Genomic DNA, 16,992 nt, shown 5'->3' with positions numbered 1-16,992 from the left:
ATCCCAAGAGGAGAATGGAGGAGAAGGGATTGCGGCATGGCCATCCCCCCTGGGGGGTGATTTCTCGCTTTCTGTCTGTCTGGCGAGCGCATGCACCCTATAGCCTTATAGCAAAAACCTCTCCAAAAAAAAAAAAAAAAAAGATTGGGAGACAATTTTTGTTAACTGTGCCTCAGATAAGGGAATGATAACCAAAATACACAGGGAACTCAAGCAGCTTACCCAAAAGAAAATGATTAACCCAATTAAAAGATGGGAAAATGAGCTGAATAAACAACTCTCTAAGGAAGGTATATGAACAGTCAAAAAGCATATGAAAAAATGGTCAACATCTCTCATTATAAGGGAGATGCAGATCAAAATCACAATGAGATACCACCTAATACCAGTCAGAATGGTGAAGATTTTTTAAAAAATGATAAGTGCTGGAGAGGATGTGGTGAAAGGGGGACACTCCTGCACTGTTGGTGGGAATCTGAATTGGTCTACCACTGTGGAGAATGATATGGAGGTTCCTCAAAGACCTTCAAATAGAATTACCATATGATCCAGCAATTCCACCCAAAGGACAGGAGAGCACTCAGTTGGAAAAGCGATTGCACAACTATTTTCATTGCAGCATTATTCACGATTGCTAAGTCATGGAACCAACCCAAATGTCCACAGACAGATGAATGGATTGAAAAATTATGGCTCACATACTCCATGGAATACTATTCAACCATAAAAACCAACAAGGCCCTGGAATTTGATAGAAAGTGGACAAATGTGGAAGGTTTGTTGCTGAGTGAAGCAAGTCAGGCTATGAAAGTGAGACATTGTATGTCTCCACTTAAGATATACCAATTGTCCACACTCTATGGTAGAGACTGAAAGACTTGAGAACATAAAAGTGGTGATGATTAAATTTTAAAATTGTAAAGGACACTAGAGACAAAGTGGAAAGAGAGTGTGGGAGGAGAAGAGTGTAGAAAAGGAAATTTGGGGGAGAAATGGAGAGGTAAGACACTTGTGGGACATTAGAGTTTTCAACACTTTGAGAACTGTTATCTACAGCTATATAACAAATTCCCTTAAAACTTAAAGGGTTGGTACCAGCAGATGGCATGAAGGTCACCACTTTGAGAACTGTTATCTACAGCTATATAACAAATTCCCTTAAAACTTAAAGGGTTGGTACCAGCAGATGGCATGAAGGTCACATTGCTGGACACTGTCATAGCTGACCACAGTTTAAGTCCTGGATCCAGCAGCTTGAAACTCAAGCTGAGCATGTGTGTATGTGTGCCCAATATCCCGAGAGGAGAATGGAGAAGAAGGGATTGTGGTGTGGCCATCCTCTCTGGTGGGGAGGCGGGTGATTTCTCTGTCTCTGTGGCGAGTGCATGTGCCCTATGAAGATTTTTTAAAAAATGATAAGTGCTGGAGAGGATGTGGTGAAAGGGGGACACTCCTGCACTGTTGGTGGGAATCTGAATTGGTCTACCACTGTGGAGAATGATATGGAGGTTCCTCAAAGACCTTCAAATAGAATTACCATATGATCCAGCAATTCCACCCAAAGGACAGGAGAGCACTCAGTTGGAAAAGCGATTGCACAACTATTTTCATTGCAGCATTATTCACGATTGCTAAGTCATGGAACCAACCCAAATGTCCACAGACAGATGAATGGATTGAAAAATTATGGCTCACATACTCCATGGAATACTATTCAACCATAAAAACCAACAAGGCCCTGGAATTTGATAGAAAGTGGACAAATGTGGAAGGTTTGTTGCTGAGTGAAGCAAGTCAGGCTATGAAAGTGAGACATTGTATGTCTCCACTTAAGATATACCAATTGTCCACACTCTATGGTAGAGACTGAAAGACTTGAGAACATAAAAGTGGTGATGATTAAATTTTAAAATTGTAAAGGACACTAGAGACAAAGTGGAAAGAGAGTGTGGGAGGAGAAGAGTGTAGAAAAGGAAATTTGGGGGAGAAATGGAGAGGTAAGACACTTGTGGGACACAGATAGTTTTTTATCTGTTGATGAGGATGTGTATAATAGTCTCAACTGGGCTGGACAGACGTGTATATTATGCTGGGTAAAGTTTCTTTACAATCTAAATTATGTATAGTGATTTAATGTATGAGTAATAATTTAAAAATTAATAAAAAAAGAAGACATTCGTGTGTGTGTGCGTGTGTGTGTGTGTTTAGCTAGTGCATGTGCTCTTTGGCAAAACAAATTTTTAAAAATTAAAAATTAAATAAAAAAAGGTTACAACACTTTGAGAACTGTTATCTACAGCTATATAACAAATTCCCTTAAAACTTAAAGGGTTGGTACCAGCAGATGGCATGAAGGTCACATTGCTGGACACTGTCATAGCTGACCACAGTTTAAGTCCTGGATCCAGCAGCTTGAAACTCAAGCTGAGCATGTGTGTATGTGTGCCCAATATCCCGAGAGGAGAATGGAGAAGAAGGGATTGTGGTGTGGCCATCCTCTCTGGTGGGGAGGCGGGTGATTTCTCTGTCTCTGTGGCGAGTGCATGTGCCCTATAGCAAAAACTTCTCTTAAAAAAAAAAAAAAGGCAAACAAACCAAAAAGCTTAGAGGATTAAAATGACAGTAACAAATTATTGCTTCACATTTTATTTTTATGTTAATAATTAGGAGTAATTTACCTGGCTGCTTCTTGATCAAGTAATAGTTGAAACATCTGCTGGGGTTGTAGTCACCTCAAAGCTTGACTGTAGTTACAGGACTATCGCTAGCTTCTAAGGTGTTTCATCCACATGCATGGTAAAGTTCATGCTGGCTTTGGCAGAAAGTTTCAATTTCTTTTTTTTTATTTTTATTTTTATTTTTTTTGCTATAGGGCACATGTGCTCACTAGACTGACAGAGAGAGACAGGGAGACAGAAAGCGAGAAATCACCCCTCAGGGGGGATGGCCACGCCACAATCCCTTCTCCTCCATTCTCCTCTCAGGATCTTGAACACGCACGCACACACACCCTGCGTGAATTTTAAGCCACCGGGTCCGGGATGCAAACCGCAGTCGACTACATGGGAGTCCAGCGACATAGCCATTACACTAATTGCTGGTCCCGATAGCAGTTTGTTTTACACTGGTTTCTGAATTTGACAAAATTATGCAAATGTATACTTAAGATTCATGTTTTTTCAGAATGTGTAAATTGTTCATCAAAAGAAAAATATTAAATTCTGGTTAAGGACATTAATGCTAAAATATTTAAGGTGTTGTGTAATTTGAAATACAACAACAAAAACAGATGGATTGATAATAGAGTAATGGATAGCTATAAGGTTGCAAAAAGCGTAGAAATAGGTGATGAGTACAAAAGTGTTTACTGTAAAATTTTAAACTTTGATGTAAGTTTGAAAAGTTCTGAAAGAACATTTTAAAAAGATATTAATGAAGCCAAACAAATCTATTTTTAGAAAAAAAATTAACCCAGTAAAACCTTACAAAATGAAATTCTAACATTATTTCAGAAAAAAGGAAAATTATTCTAGTCAGAGGGTCAAGAGATAATTCAAATGAGAAAAAGGAAAAAAAATAAATACTTATATCATCTCAATATATACTGACTGTAATACATTAGTAATAATGTTTTGGTGATTTAACAAAATTTAATTATGTAAAATAACTGATGAAACTAGCATGAGTTATAAGTGAAAGTACTGACTTTCAAATTTTAAATTTTAGAAATGTAGTATAATATTAGGAGTAGCAAATAAAAGAATAGGTATATATGTAATCTCTAAATCAGTAGAAAAGAAAAGTAGACTGAAAAAATAAGAAGGCAAGACAAGAGAGGAAACAAAATAAGGAGAAAGATAGAAAGAAGTAATAAATAGTAATGTTAGCATAAAATATTTTACTAATTTTGTTTAATATGGACAGACTACAAGTAAAACACAAAACACGTCATAAAAAATAAATCAACTGCGCTGTATACTGTCAATATCAGGTACAGTCAAAGAATAATAAGGAATAATGTTCTGTTCAGAAGCAGACTTACATCTAAATGTAGTGTATTGGGTCATCAGGAAAGTCATGATGCATTTTTGCCTAGAAAAACATAGGAAAATATGTCATGACTTCCTCAACAACCCAACATTTATGGAAAAGGTGTCATGACAGTACAGTGGAGAAAAGTGATTCTATTCAATAAATGGTAATGGAAAAGAGTAAATTTTGACACCTATCTTATAACATTCAAACACATCTATTTCAGATAAACTATAGAAAAAAATCTGAAAGATAAAACAAAGTTTTTACTAGAAAATAAGAGAACATCTTTTTTTTTTCTTTTCTTTTTCTTTTTCTTTTTCTTTTTCTTTTTTTGGTTTTGCCATAGGGTGCATGGGCTCACAGAGAGAGAGAAAGAGAGACAGTGAGAAGCAAAGTGAGAAATCCCCAGTGAGTATGGTCACAACACAATCCCTTCTCCTCCACTCTCCTCCTGGGATTTTGGACACACATACCCTTGTGCCCAGGAGTGATTTTCAAGCTACTGCCTCTGGGACATAAGCCATGGTCAGTCATGTAAGAGGCCAGAATCTTAAGTCACCTGCTGGCCCTGAGAACATCTTTTTTTCTTTTTAGAGTTTTGTTTTGTTTTGTTTTGTTTTGTTTTCCTGCCTCAAGGTGCATGCACTCTCTGGGAAGATACAGAAAGAGACAGACACAGTGATAGGGAAAGTGAGAAATCATTCCTCTGGGGGGATGGCCACATTACAATACCTTCTCCTCCATTCTCTTCCCAGGATCTTGGGCACACATGCACACATGTCAGCATGATTTTTGAAGCCACCTGGTCTGGAACTCAAACCATGGTCAGCCATGTGGGAGTCTAGCAACGTAATTGCTATGCCACCTGCTGATCTCCCTCAAGACCATCTTTAACATCTTAGAGTAGGCAAAGCTCCAACCAGACAGTAAAAACTAAGATTAACTTTATTAAGATGAATAACTTCTATTGATTAAAATATGCCATTAAGGGCATGACAATGTAACTCATAAAGGAAAACAAAAGACAATTAAAATTAAAAAGAAAGAAAGAAAAAAAAGTCCTGAAGAGAAATACCACAAAAAGAGCCATCCAAATAGTCAATAAACATATGAAAAGGTGTTTAACTTTATTAGTCATGAAGGAAGTACAAATTAAAACTATAATAAAGTACAACATACCTGCCAGAATGGTAAAATAAAAGAAAATACTAAGAATTTACAAGGATTTCAAACAACTAGAACTCTCTTACACTATTGTAGAAATGTTTTGGCACAAGAGCTTTGGAAAAACAGATTGATTGTTATTAATATTAAATATATACAAATAATTGTATAAGTAATATAAATAAATTTTCCTTATGACACAACAATTTCACTCCAAAGAATATACTTGACATAAATGCACATATATGTCCGTTGAATACAAGAATGCTCAAGCAGCAATACTGACAATAGACAAAATTCGGAGACTACACAAATAGACAAATTCCACCAGAAATATTAATAGATATTTATATAGTTATACTATGGATTACTAATACAAACAACTACCATATCTAGTAATATCTATATGAGACCAAAAGGAGACCTGAGAGTATGATTACTTTTATATAAAATTCCAAAAAAGAAAACATTAATCTATCATGTTACAAATTAGAAGGCTTGGAAGAGTGTACAAGGTAATTGGGAAAGAGAGTAAACAAGATGTTTTTGGAGTTCTGGCTATTGTGTTCCTTGATATGATTGGTGGTTGCAAGGGTGACCTACAAACTTTATATTATGATTTGTGTACTTCTATGTTTGTAATTATTGCTATAATAAAAACATAAAACTGTATGAAAATCAAGAGCAATTACCCTTGGGGAATACTGCCTGAAAGAAGATAAGAGAGTGTTTTCTAGGAAGCTAATAATATTACTTGGGTACTGGGAACATAAACAACCATTCACAACTTGTGTAGTTATAATTTGTGCACTTTTCTGAATGCTCCATTTCAAAAGAGAAAAGACTGAAAACACAATTAAAAAAAAAAAAAGGTGACAGTGCCAAGTGGAGGCCATCTCCTTAGCCTAGTGGTTAAGGGAACTGTATATCACATGGCCAACCATTGTTTGAATCCCAGCTATGCTGCTCTCTCTAACTGGTGAATGCATTCTACCTCTGGCAATTAAAAAAAAAAGAAAGAAAGAAGAAAGAAGAAAGAAAGAAAGAAGAAAGAAAGAAAGAAGAAAGAAAGAAAGGAAGAAAGAAAGAAAGAAAGAAAGAAAGAAAGAAAGAAAGAAAGAAAGAAAGAAAGAAAGAAGAAAGAAAGAAAGAAGAAAGAAAGAAAGAAAGAAAGAAAGAAAGAAAGAAAGAGAAAGAAAGAAAGAGAAAAAGAAAGAAAGAAAGAAAGAGTCATGATAGAAACTTATATTTATATATATACATATATTAATCATGAGAAAGTTAGTGGTCAATATATTAGAACAATAGAGGTAAATAGACTTTTAGGCAAATATCATTGTGGAGATGTAGGTACAGATGACAGTATCTACTCATCTTTAATAGATGGAAATTCTAATTCTTTGTGTACCCCATAAAATGACCTAAAATAAATATAAATAATAATGTACCAGGTGAAAATCATCTTGCCCCAGTCCCTGCACCATCAGAACATCTGCCCTAGATGGCCTTGCTGCACAGTGAGCCATTTGCAGCCGGAGGGGGCAGGTGCTACAGAGTGTGGATTGTCTCCTCCTCTACATGCCTTGAACTCTCAGACTTCAGTGTTTCCTCAAGCACGTGGAGTGCACCCATTTCTGCCTTCTTCAATTGAAGCTCAGCAGCTTACCCCCAGGTGCACCTCTTTTCTAGAAACTGGAAGGACTTTGAATTATCCAAGCCCTGAGACAACAGTACAGGTTGCAGGACGATCATCAGGGAGGTAGAGCAACAGAAGGATTGCTGATCATATCCTCCTGTTCCCCTTTGAACACTCAGAATTAACTTGAAGAATTTAGGAAGGAGTTTATAATTCACCTCATGACTAGAATCCATCGCAGAGGCATAAGAAATATGAGAAACAAACAAACAAAACTCTCCCCCTAGGGAAAATTTCAATTCTTCATCATCCACAGACAATACTATGAAACTAGTAGAAATGTCAGATAAATAATTCACAATATTTGTAGTGACAAAACTAAATGAGATGCAAGAGAAAAAAGACAACAAACTCCAGAAGATGAAAGAGAAAAGAAACAGTAAGCTCCAGGAGATAAGGAAAGTTTTTTATGATTTGAAAGAATTAATAGATACCATAAAAATAATAAAATGCAATTGTTAGAGATGAAGACTATAATACAGGAAATCAAAACCTCCCTTAAAAGTATTAAAAACAGATTAAATCATGCAGAAGATCAAATCGTGAATGTAGAAGACAAAACTTCTGACCTAGAAAAATTATCAAAAAGACTGAGAAAATAACCAAAAAGAATGAGAGAAATACGAGATACCATTAAGCACCCAAAACATCTGGATAATTGGTGTTTCAGAAGGTGAAGAAAATAAGAAGGGCATTGATAATTCATTCCATGAAATCCTGGAAGAAAACTTTCCAAACCTGAGAGGTATTTAAAAATCCAGACCCAAGAATTACAAAGGACCCCAAATGGAATCAACCCAAGAAGATCTTCTTCAAGGCACATCATAGCCAGATTAGCCAAAACCATATTCAAAGGAAAGATACTAAAGCTGGCAAGAGAGAAACATCAAATTACTTACAAAGGTTATCCCATTAAGTTAACATCAGACTTATCACCGGAAACAATGCAGGCAAGGAAAAAATGGGAAAATATATTCAAAGTGTTAAATGAAAAACAACTTCAAGCAAGAATACTATACCTGGAAAGATTATCCTTCATATGAGAAGAAAAGATAAAAATATTCTCAGATGAACAAAACGTAAAGGAATTTACCAACTCCAGGTCAGCTCTTCAAGAAGTTCTGAAGGGAGTGTTATACCAGGAAAACTAAAGTCAGACACAGAAATAAGAAAACAAATAACAACCAAGAAAATGACTAACTCAATAATAGGAACAAGTCTGGAAATATGGAGAATAACATTTAATGATAATGGATTAAATTATCCAATCAAGAGACACAGACTGGCTTAATGTATTAAAAAAAAAAAAAAAAAAAAAAAAAACAAAAAACCCTCTATTTTTTAGATAAAGACATACATAGACTAAAAGTGAAGGGCTGGAAAAAAGATATTCCATGCAAACAGAAATCAGACAACATAGGCTTTAAGAGAAAAACTGTAAGATGAGACAAAGGGTATTACATAGTAGTTAAAGGGCTAATTCATCAAGAAGACATAATGTTTATAAATATCTATGTATCCAAATCAGGAGTATCCAAATATATGAAGGAAAGACTGCTAGATCTAAAAGGAGAGATAGGTTGCAACACTATAATTGTTGGGGACTTCAACACCCCATTATCTCCTTTAGACAGATATTCTAGACAAAGAATAAGCAAAGAGATACAGGAGCTAAATGATATCATAAATCAAATGAACTTGAAAAACATCTATAGAAATTGCCACCCTAAGACTACAAAATATATACACATTTTTTCTCGCCCCCAAGTGGAACCTTTTCAAAGATTGGTCATATGATAAGGCACAAAACAAACATTTACAGATTCAAAAGCATAGAAATTATATCCAGCATCTTCTCTGACCATGATGGAATTAAACTTGATATTGACTTCAGGAAAAATCCTCAAAAATACACAAACACATGGAACCTGAATAACCTACTTCTGAATAACTTCTCAACTACTGAAGAATTTAAGGCTGAAATCAAAAGATTTATGGGAACAAATGAAAATGAGTACATAAGTTTGAATAATCTATGGGACACTGCAAAAGCAGTCATAAGAGGGAAATTCATAGCAATTAGTGTGTATAAGAAAAGGATGGAAAGGTTGCAAATAGAAAACATAACACCTATCTTCAGAGAACTGGAAAAACAACAAAAAAAAAATCCAAAAATTCCAGTAGGAAAGAAATAATAAAGATTCAAGTAGAAAGAAATGAAATAGGGAACCAGCAGTTAGTGTAATGGCTATGTTGCTGGACTCCCACGTAGTCGACTGACCGCGGTTCACGTCCCGAACCCGGTGGCTTAAAACTCACGCTGGGGGCGTGCGTGCCCAGGATCCCAAGAAGAGAATGGAGGAGAAGGGATTGTGGTGTGACCATCCCCCCGGGGGGGGGTGATTTCTCGCTTTCTGTTTCTATGTCTCTCTCTGTCTAGCGAGCGCACGCACCCTATAGTGAAAACTTCTCTCAAAAAAAAAAAAAAAAAAAAAAGAAAAAAAAAAAAAATTTTCTGAAAACCCATTTTCCCCTCCAAAAAAAAAAAAAAATCACGATACATGTAGATGTGTATCTGAAGATGAGAGGGTTTAGCAGAAGAGAGAAAGGAACCAGATTAATCAAATTTGCAATAAAACAGGCAATGTTACAACAGACACAATAGAAATACAAAACATCATTAGAGGTTAATATAAATGTCTATATGTCAACAAACAAGGGAACCTGGGTGAGATAGACAATTCCTGGATGCAAATAATCTACAAAGATTGAATCACGAGGACATAAAGAGCCTAAATAGACCTATAACAAGCAATGAGATTGAATCAGTAGTAAATAACCTCCCAACAAAGAAAAGCCCAGGTCCAGATGGCCTCACTTGTGAATTCTACAAAACTTTTAAAGAAGAGTTAACCACCATTCTACTCAAATTATTTCTAAAGATCAAAAACGGAGGAATTTTCCCAAAATCATTTTATGAAACCTCCATCATCCTCATCCCTAAAACAGATAAAGACATGACAAAAAAGGAAAACTGCAGACCATATCTCTGATGAATATAGATGCAAAAATTCTCAACAAGGCACTTGCAAATTGTATCCAACAACATAAAAATGATTATCCATCATGACCATGCAGGCTTTACTCCATGAATGCAAGGTTGGCTCAACATATGCAAAATCATAAATTTAATACCATATTAACAGAAAGAATGATAAAAAAACATACGATCATTTCAATTGATGCAGAAAAACCATTTGATATAATACAACATCTCTTCATGATTAAGACAGCAAAATTATTTCTCAACATGATAAAATCTATACATGAAAAACATTTAGCTAATATTATACTGAATGGGGAAAAGCTACTAAAACCTGATACTAGACAAGGTCCACTTTCTCCACTCCTTTTCAATATAGTGCTGGAGGTCTTAGCCAATGCAATCAAAAAAGAGAATAATATAAAAGACAGTTAAATAGTCAAAGAAGAGCTGACAATATCTTTAGTTGCAGATGACATGATGGTATTTTGAGAAGACCCAAATGTATCCATGAAAAACTTTTCAAAGTAATAAATGAATACACTAAAGTGGCAAGATACAAAATCAACATCAAAAAATGATAGCATTTTTACATTTGAAAAAGGTGATTGAGGTAGAAATGATGAAAAAATTCTCTTTAACCATAGCCACAAAATGTATAAGATACCTAGGAATAAACTTAACCAAGGAAGTCAAAGACCTTTACAATGAAAACTAAAAATTGTAAAGGAGACATTGAAAATGACACAAAAAACTTGAAGTACATCCCATGTTCCTGGATTGGAAGAATTAAAGTAATTAAAATGGCAATTCTACTCAAATTAATCTACATATTCAATGCAATTTCAATCAAATTACCAGAGATATTCTTCACAGGTCTAGAAAAGACAATGATAGAATTTGTCTGGAAATGTAAATATGTTACCAAAGCAATACTGCACAAGAAGAGTGGATTGGGCAGCATATCACTCCCTGGCCCAAAAACATATTTTAAAGTTGTGATAATCAGAACAGCATGGTATTGGCACAAAAACAGACAGGTGTATCAATAAAACAGAATAGATACTCAAGAAATAAACCAAAAAATATAGTCAACTGATTTTTGACAAAGGATATCAATCAATTAAGTGAAGAAAGAAAAACCTCTTCAGCAAATAGTACTGAAAAAACTGGGTATCTGCCTGCAGAAAGGTTAAACTAGACCTCCATCTTTTCATCATCAACTCAAAATTGATCAAAGATCTAAACCTAACACCTCAAATTATAAAAAACACTGGAAAAACTCTGGGAGACATTGGGACAAGCAAAGACTTTTTAAATAAGACCCTCAAAGCACAGGCAACAATCCCTAAAATAGACAAGTGGGATTATATCAGATTTAGAAGTTTCTGCACAGCAAAAGACACAGTAATTAGTGTGAATCAACAACCCTCGAAATGGGAGAATATTTTTGTAAACTATGCCTTGGATAAGGGACTGATAACCAGAATACACAGGGAACACAAAGGACTTACCCAAAAATAAATGACTAACCCAGTTAAACAATGGGAAAATGAGCTGAACAAAAAACTCTCAAAGGAAGACATATAAACAGCCAAAAAGCATATGAAAAAATGCTCAACGTCCCTCATCATAAGAGAGATGCAGATTAAAACTACAGTGAAAGGGGCTGGCTGGCAGCATGATGATTAAGGGTGCTGGAATCCCACATGGCCAACTGTGGTTCTAGTCCTGGACCTGGCAGCTTTCTTTCTCATTTTCTCTCTCTCTCTATCCATTTCTGGTCAAATTAAAATAAATAAAGTTAAATAATATAATTCTTAAACAAAAAAGATGAGATATCACCCAACCCCAGTCAGAATGGTGAAGATAAAAAACACAAAAAAAATGGTAAGTGTTGGTGTGATTGTGGTGCAAGGGGAAATCTCTTACACTGTTGGTGGGAATGTAAATTGATCCAGCCACTGTGAAAAACAATATGGAGGTTCCTCAAAAACCTACAAATAGAACTACTACGTGATCCAGCATTTCTACATCGGATATCTACCCAAAGGACAGAAGAATGCTCAGTCAAAAAAGTGCTTTCACATCTATCTTTCTTGTGGCATTATTCACAATTACTAAGAAATGGAACCAACCCATATGTCCACAAACAGGTAAAGGAATTGAAAAAATGGGCATATATACTCCATGGAATACTATTCAGTCATAAAAAATACAGCAAGACCCTGGGATCTGATAGAAAGTAGACCAATATGGAGGATTTATTGCTGAGTGAAGTGAGTCAGAGTATGAAAGAGAGACATTGTATGTCTTCACTTAACAAATACTGACTGTCCACACTCTGTGGTAGAGACTGAAATATTGGAGGGTATAAAAGCATTGAAAATAATTATGGACACTGGAGACAGTGTGGAAGGAGGGTGAAAGAGCAGAAGAGCATAGGGAAGTAAATTAGGGAGAAAAATAAAGATGTAAGACATTTGTAGGACACAGAAATGGTTTACTACCTGTTGATGATAATGTGTACAGTATTCTCAACTGGATTGGGCTGAGGTGTATTTCATGTTAGATAAATTCTCTTTACAAGCTAAATGATGTATAGCAATTGAATGTATAAAATAATAATATAATAAAATGAGGTCTAAAAAACGTCCTGGAAACATGACCAAAAAAAAAAGAATAACGTACAGAAAAAAAGAAAAAGTAGAAAAATTCCCAATCATATTAAGTAATATTAACATAATCTCCCATAGTAATTGATAGAACTAGAAGACAAACTCCAAAACAAAACAAAATCAAACAAGAACAAGACGACAACAACAACAGCAACAACAAACCCAAAATAACAAAAACAAAAGACTCAAAGTCCAGCAGTTAGCAATGTGGCTCTTTTCACCTAAGGGCCATTTCATCTAAGGGCTCTCAACCATAAAGACTCCTAACACCAGGAGAAATGAGTGTCTCACTTCTGAAGAAAAGTAAAGAGATACTGGTGTATAGGGGAGAAAATAATTTCTATCTTTCCTCTGTTTTCTTATTGTCTCCCAAAGCCTGACATAAGACAGATTAACAGGAGAAAAGCATGCAAATTTCATTCTAGTTTTATATGTATATGTGAGTCCTCACAAGAAAATGAAAACAAGTGACTAGACTAGAAAGCTTATGTATCTTTTAGACAAATAAATGGTATAGTTCTGAAGAAATAATAAAAGGTTCGGGCTAGGAGCAGTAAATTGTTTGGAAACAACTAAGAGATCTATCGGGAGAAACTAGTAGAATATAATGATTATTTCAGAGAATTTGTACAGATCCATGTTAGCATCAGTTCCTTGCCTCTAATGATAAGGATACTCTTCTTGGAGGATATCTTTCCCAATGGAAATTATGTGACCTGCTTCTAGGTAGAAAGGGGGAAGTCAAAAATCCCTTCCTGCATTTGCTGTTTCTCAAGTGCCTTCAGCTCACAATAATCACTATGTCAAAGTGGCATATTTTGTGGTGGCATGTCCTGAACTCCCTCAGGTGCCACCATTCAGCTCCCAGCACACACACAAAAGAAAATGCAGACCATATAGTGAAATAAATAGGAAAGAACAAGCATAATAAAAATGAAAGCATAATATAAACCATAATTAGAGAAATAAAAACAAAACAGTAAGTAGAAAGTTTATTATATCCACCAGTCAAGGCACAACATTTTCAGTTTGAACTGTGAGACACACCCAAGCTAAAATTATTCCAAAAGGTTTAAAAAGAGAAGCATGGTCAAAAACGCACCAAACAAATGCAAACAAAATAAGAGAAGTCATGTTTTCAATAGAGATAAAGTTAAATTTGGTACAAAAAGCACTAAGTAAATGAAGAATAGATTCTAGGGACCAGCCGTTAGCATAATGGCTGTGTCTCTGGACTCCAACGTAGTCGACCATGGTTCGAGTCCTGGACCTGCTGGCCTTCTGTCTGTCTGTCTCTCTCTCTCTCACACACACACATACACACACGCACACACGCACATGCGCTTTCTGTCCCTTTCCGCCCCTGGGGGGTGATTTTTCTCTTTCTGTCTCTGTGTCTCTCTCTGTCTGTCTGGCGAGCACACGTGCCCTATAGTGAAAACCTTTCAAAAAAAAAAAAAACACAGATTCTAATTATAAAAGTTTCCATTAAGGATACCAGCTGATGGTGTAGCAGAGATGTCACTGGACTTCCACATGGCAGACAGTAGTTTGAGTTCTGGACTTGATGGCTTCAAAATCATGCTGGGGACATGTGTGTGTTTGCTCAAGATCCTGGGAGGAGAATGGAGGAGAAAGGATTGCAGTGTGGTCAGCCTCCCTGGGGGTTGATTTCTCACTTTCCCTCTCACTGTGTCTGTCCCTCTCTTTCTCTGGTGAGTAAATCTCAGGCAAAAACTTCTGTTAAAAAAAAAAAAAGGTGCAATTGACAATGAAAACAGAATAGTTAAAATTATCTCTGCTCGAAAATACTATCAACATTACTGAAATAACCAAGACATAGAGAAGAAATAGAACAACATTAGTAGCTAAGACACTGTAACTGTCCTTTCTGGTTCCGCGATCTAATAGAGTCAAAAAAGAAGAAGGACTAAGCACACAGAATATCTAAATAATTGATAAGTCAGATTATATCTACAATCAGAGAGGGAGAGACAGAGACAGAGATATATACCCTAATAAAATATCCATGTTTTTCAGAAACCCATAGAACATTTACCAAAAATAAATAAATAAATAAATACTGACCACTGAAAGACTCAGTACTAAAAGCTCCATAAAACAATTTTATTTAAGAAAAAGAGGAGAGGACTGTTAACCAGGTCCTGCTATATGCTACTTTAGTGAGGGGGCTTGACAGTGGCCACCCAACTTGGTGCTTTCCTGGGCACCACTCTAACTGTCTGCACAACACAACGTGCCGGGAAGGTGGGATGGATTCCTTGGCTTTTGGGTTCTGTTCTTAGCAGTGTCATTATTTACATCAGATAGCTGCTGGGCACTGGGGGAAAAAAAACGAAATAAGAAGAAAGTGAAGGAGGTGCTAGAAGAGAAGGGAGAGGAATGTGTGGAAAATTTCTGGACCACTGAGAGGTAAAGAGCAATGTAGAGTGCCTATTAAAGTGAATGGAGTGCCTCTCATGATTCTTGATGAGGAGAGGGGACTTGAAAAGCTGTGACAACTGCTCTCCCATTGCCTATGAAGTGCCTTCTTCACTTTGGGAATCTAATTTGTTGCAGTCTCCTTCAAGTATTCTGTTAACCTTGGATGTCATAAACTATTTGTTATGACATAGATATTTAAATATTTTGCCCCTGTACCATTTGTGTGTTTGCATTAATAAAGCATTTCTTGGTTAATAATAAGAAATAAAAAAGTGGAAGGGTTTCAGAGATGAGAACACCTGAGAACCAGAGGAGAACCTGGATTACCCCGGCCTCATTGCTGAGTCTGTACAGCAGCAGAAAACAGCACATGAGACACATGAAACAGAGAGGCAAGAACAAAGTTGATTCGGATTCTGAAGCGAGGGAAAGAAGAGCAAACCAAAGAACAAAGAATAATCAGAAAACTACATGGCTTTACCTGGGTTTGGAGCTAGAGTGGATTATTGGAGCTACATTCTCCAGTAGAGAGTTCATGTTCCTGATGAAATGGAAAAACCCTCATGAGAGTGACCTGGTACCTATCAAGGAAGCTGAGGTCAACTGCCAGGCCTGTCATATCCTTCTGTGAGGAAAGGCTGACAAGACATTCTTACCCCTCAGAGGATGATGACAAAAAAGTTAAGAAGAATTAAGTTTTCCGGAGTACCAGCCCCTGTCACATCTGACTGCAGGTTTCAAGTGGAACAGAAAGGAGTTCTAGTTGTCTTAACACCACAGAGGTGGCTTTATAAGATGTCCTTTGAAGAGTCAGTATAATTTCTGTGCCCTGAAGTAGCCCAAGTGCTTTAAATCCCTTCCAAGCTGTAGAGTTTACACATCCATCACTGTACAGGAAAGGGACAGGGTTTCAAGGCAACCCCTCTTGCACTTTGCTGAGCAAAGCAAAAGGCCTTCTGTGCAGGATAAAACTTGCAGAATTTGGTGTGTGGTAGAGAAAAAAAGATACTGTAGATCTTCAAATAGCATCTCCAGTACCCACAATCTTCTTCCCAATTGTGTTAACTCTGCATTTTTACAGTGTAGTGTATGTGTCATTTTGGGCTATTATTGGTTTATTATTTGGGAGTAAGAGAAATGGATGGGATGAAGGTAGATTTGTATGATCATTTTGACAAATATTTGGGGCCTTTTGATGAAGGTAGATGGGTATGATCATTTTGACAAATATTTGGGGCCTGATTGGGAAATGGTGAAACAATGAGAAGAGCAAAAATTATCATTGTATATACAGAATACTTTAATTTAAAAAAAAATGACATTGGCACCCTAAATGAGGACTGTGAGAGACAACTGTATAAGCTGTGAATGCCTAAAACCCATACGTCAATGTGTTTCATGACTAAGTTTAATGCTGGTCCACGCGAAGAACTAACTAAGCTAGTTCATAAGTTACCAAAGCTGCCATTCTGGAGATGGAATCTGAGGCAGGAAAGTGTTTTATTTGAGAGTATACAATGGCGAATCATTCTCAGAGGTTGGAATTCCACACAAGAAGGCCCTTCTTATTTCAGGTAAGAAGTTATATCAGCTTGTCCATCCAAATCACTGTCTGAGGTACTGGGGGAGAAGAGGGTAGGTAGTATCGGAGATATGAGTATGGAAGACAAGGGCCATGCCCTTAGGTGGAAAATTCATGAAGCCTCTGTTTTTGAATTTTGTTATTCGAAACCATTGATAGAATTCAGTCACTGACAGCACAGTTTCATTGAATTAATTCAATAATTGAATGATTTCAAAGCCCTGGTTTCAAGACAAGATAAAACTTTAAGAGTGGAGCAATGATTCACTTTAAAACATAAAACAAACAAACAATAAAAGAAAAAAGTCCCTAGAATTAACTGATATCCGAAGTCCTCTGTGTTGAATCC

General features: G+C 36.2%; 1 pseudogene; it reads left to right on the top strand.

Moving 5' to 3' along the window:
• The window catches only part of LOC114009109 (chromobox protein homolog 1-like), a 169,445-nt pseudogene extending 153,689 nt beyond the window's left edge, over nucleotides 1-15,756 (top strand).
• Nucleotides 15,757-16,992: the final 1,236 nt, after the last annotated feature.

Source organism: Tupaia chinensis, unplaced genomic scaffold, assembly GCF_000334495.1.
Source record: "Tupaia chinensis unplaced genomic scaffold, TupChi_1.0 Scaffold000005_1, whole genome shotgun sequence".
Taxonomy (NCBI): Eukaryota; Metazoa; Chordata; class Mammalia; order Scandentia; family Tupaiidae; genus Tupaia; species Tupaia belangeri.
The sequence above is the reverse complement of the archived record's forward strand: the minus strand, read 5'-3'. Positions and strand labels throughout refer to the sequence as shown.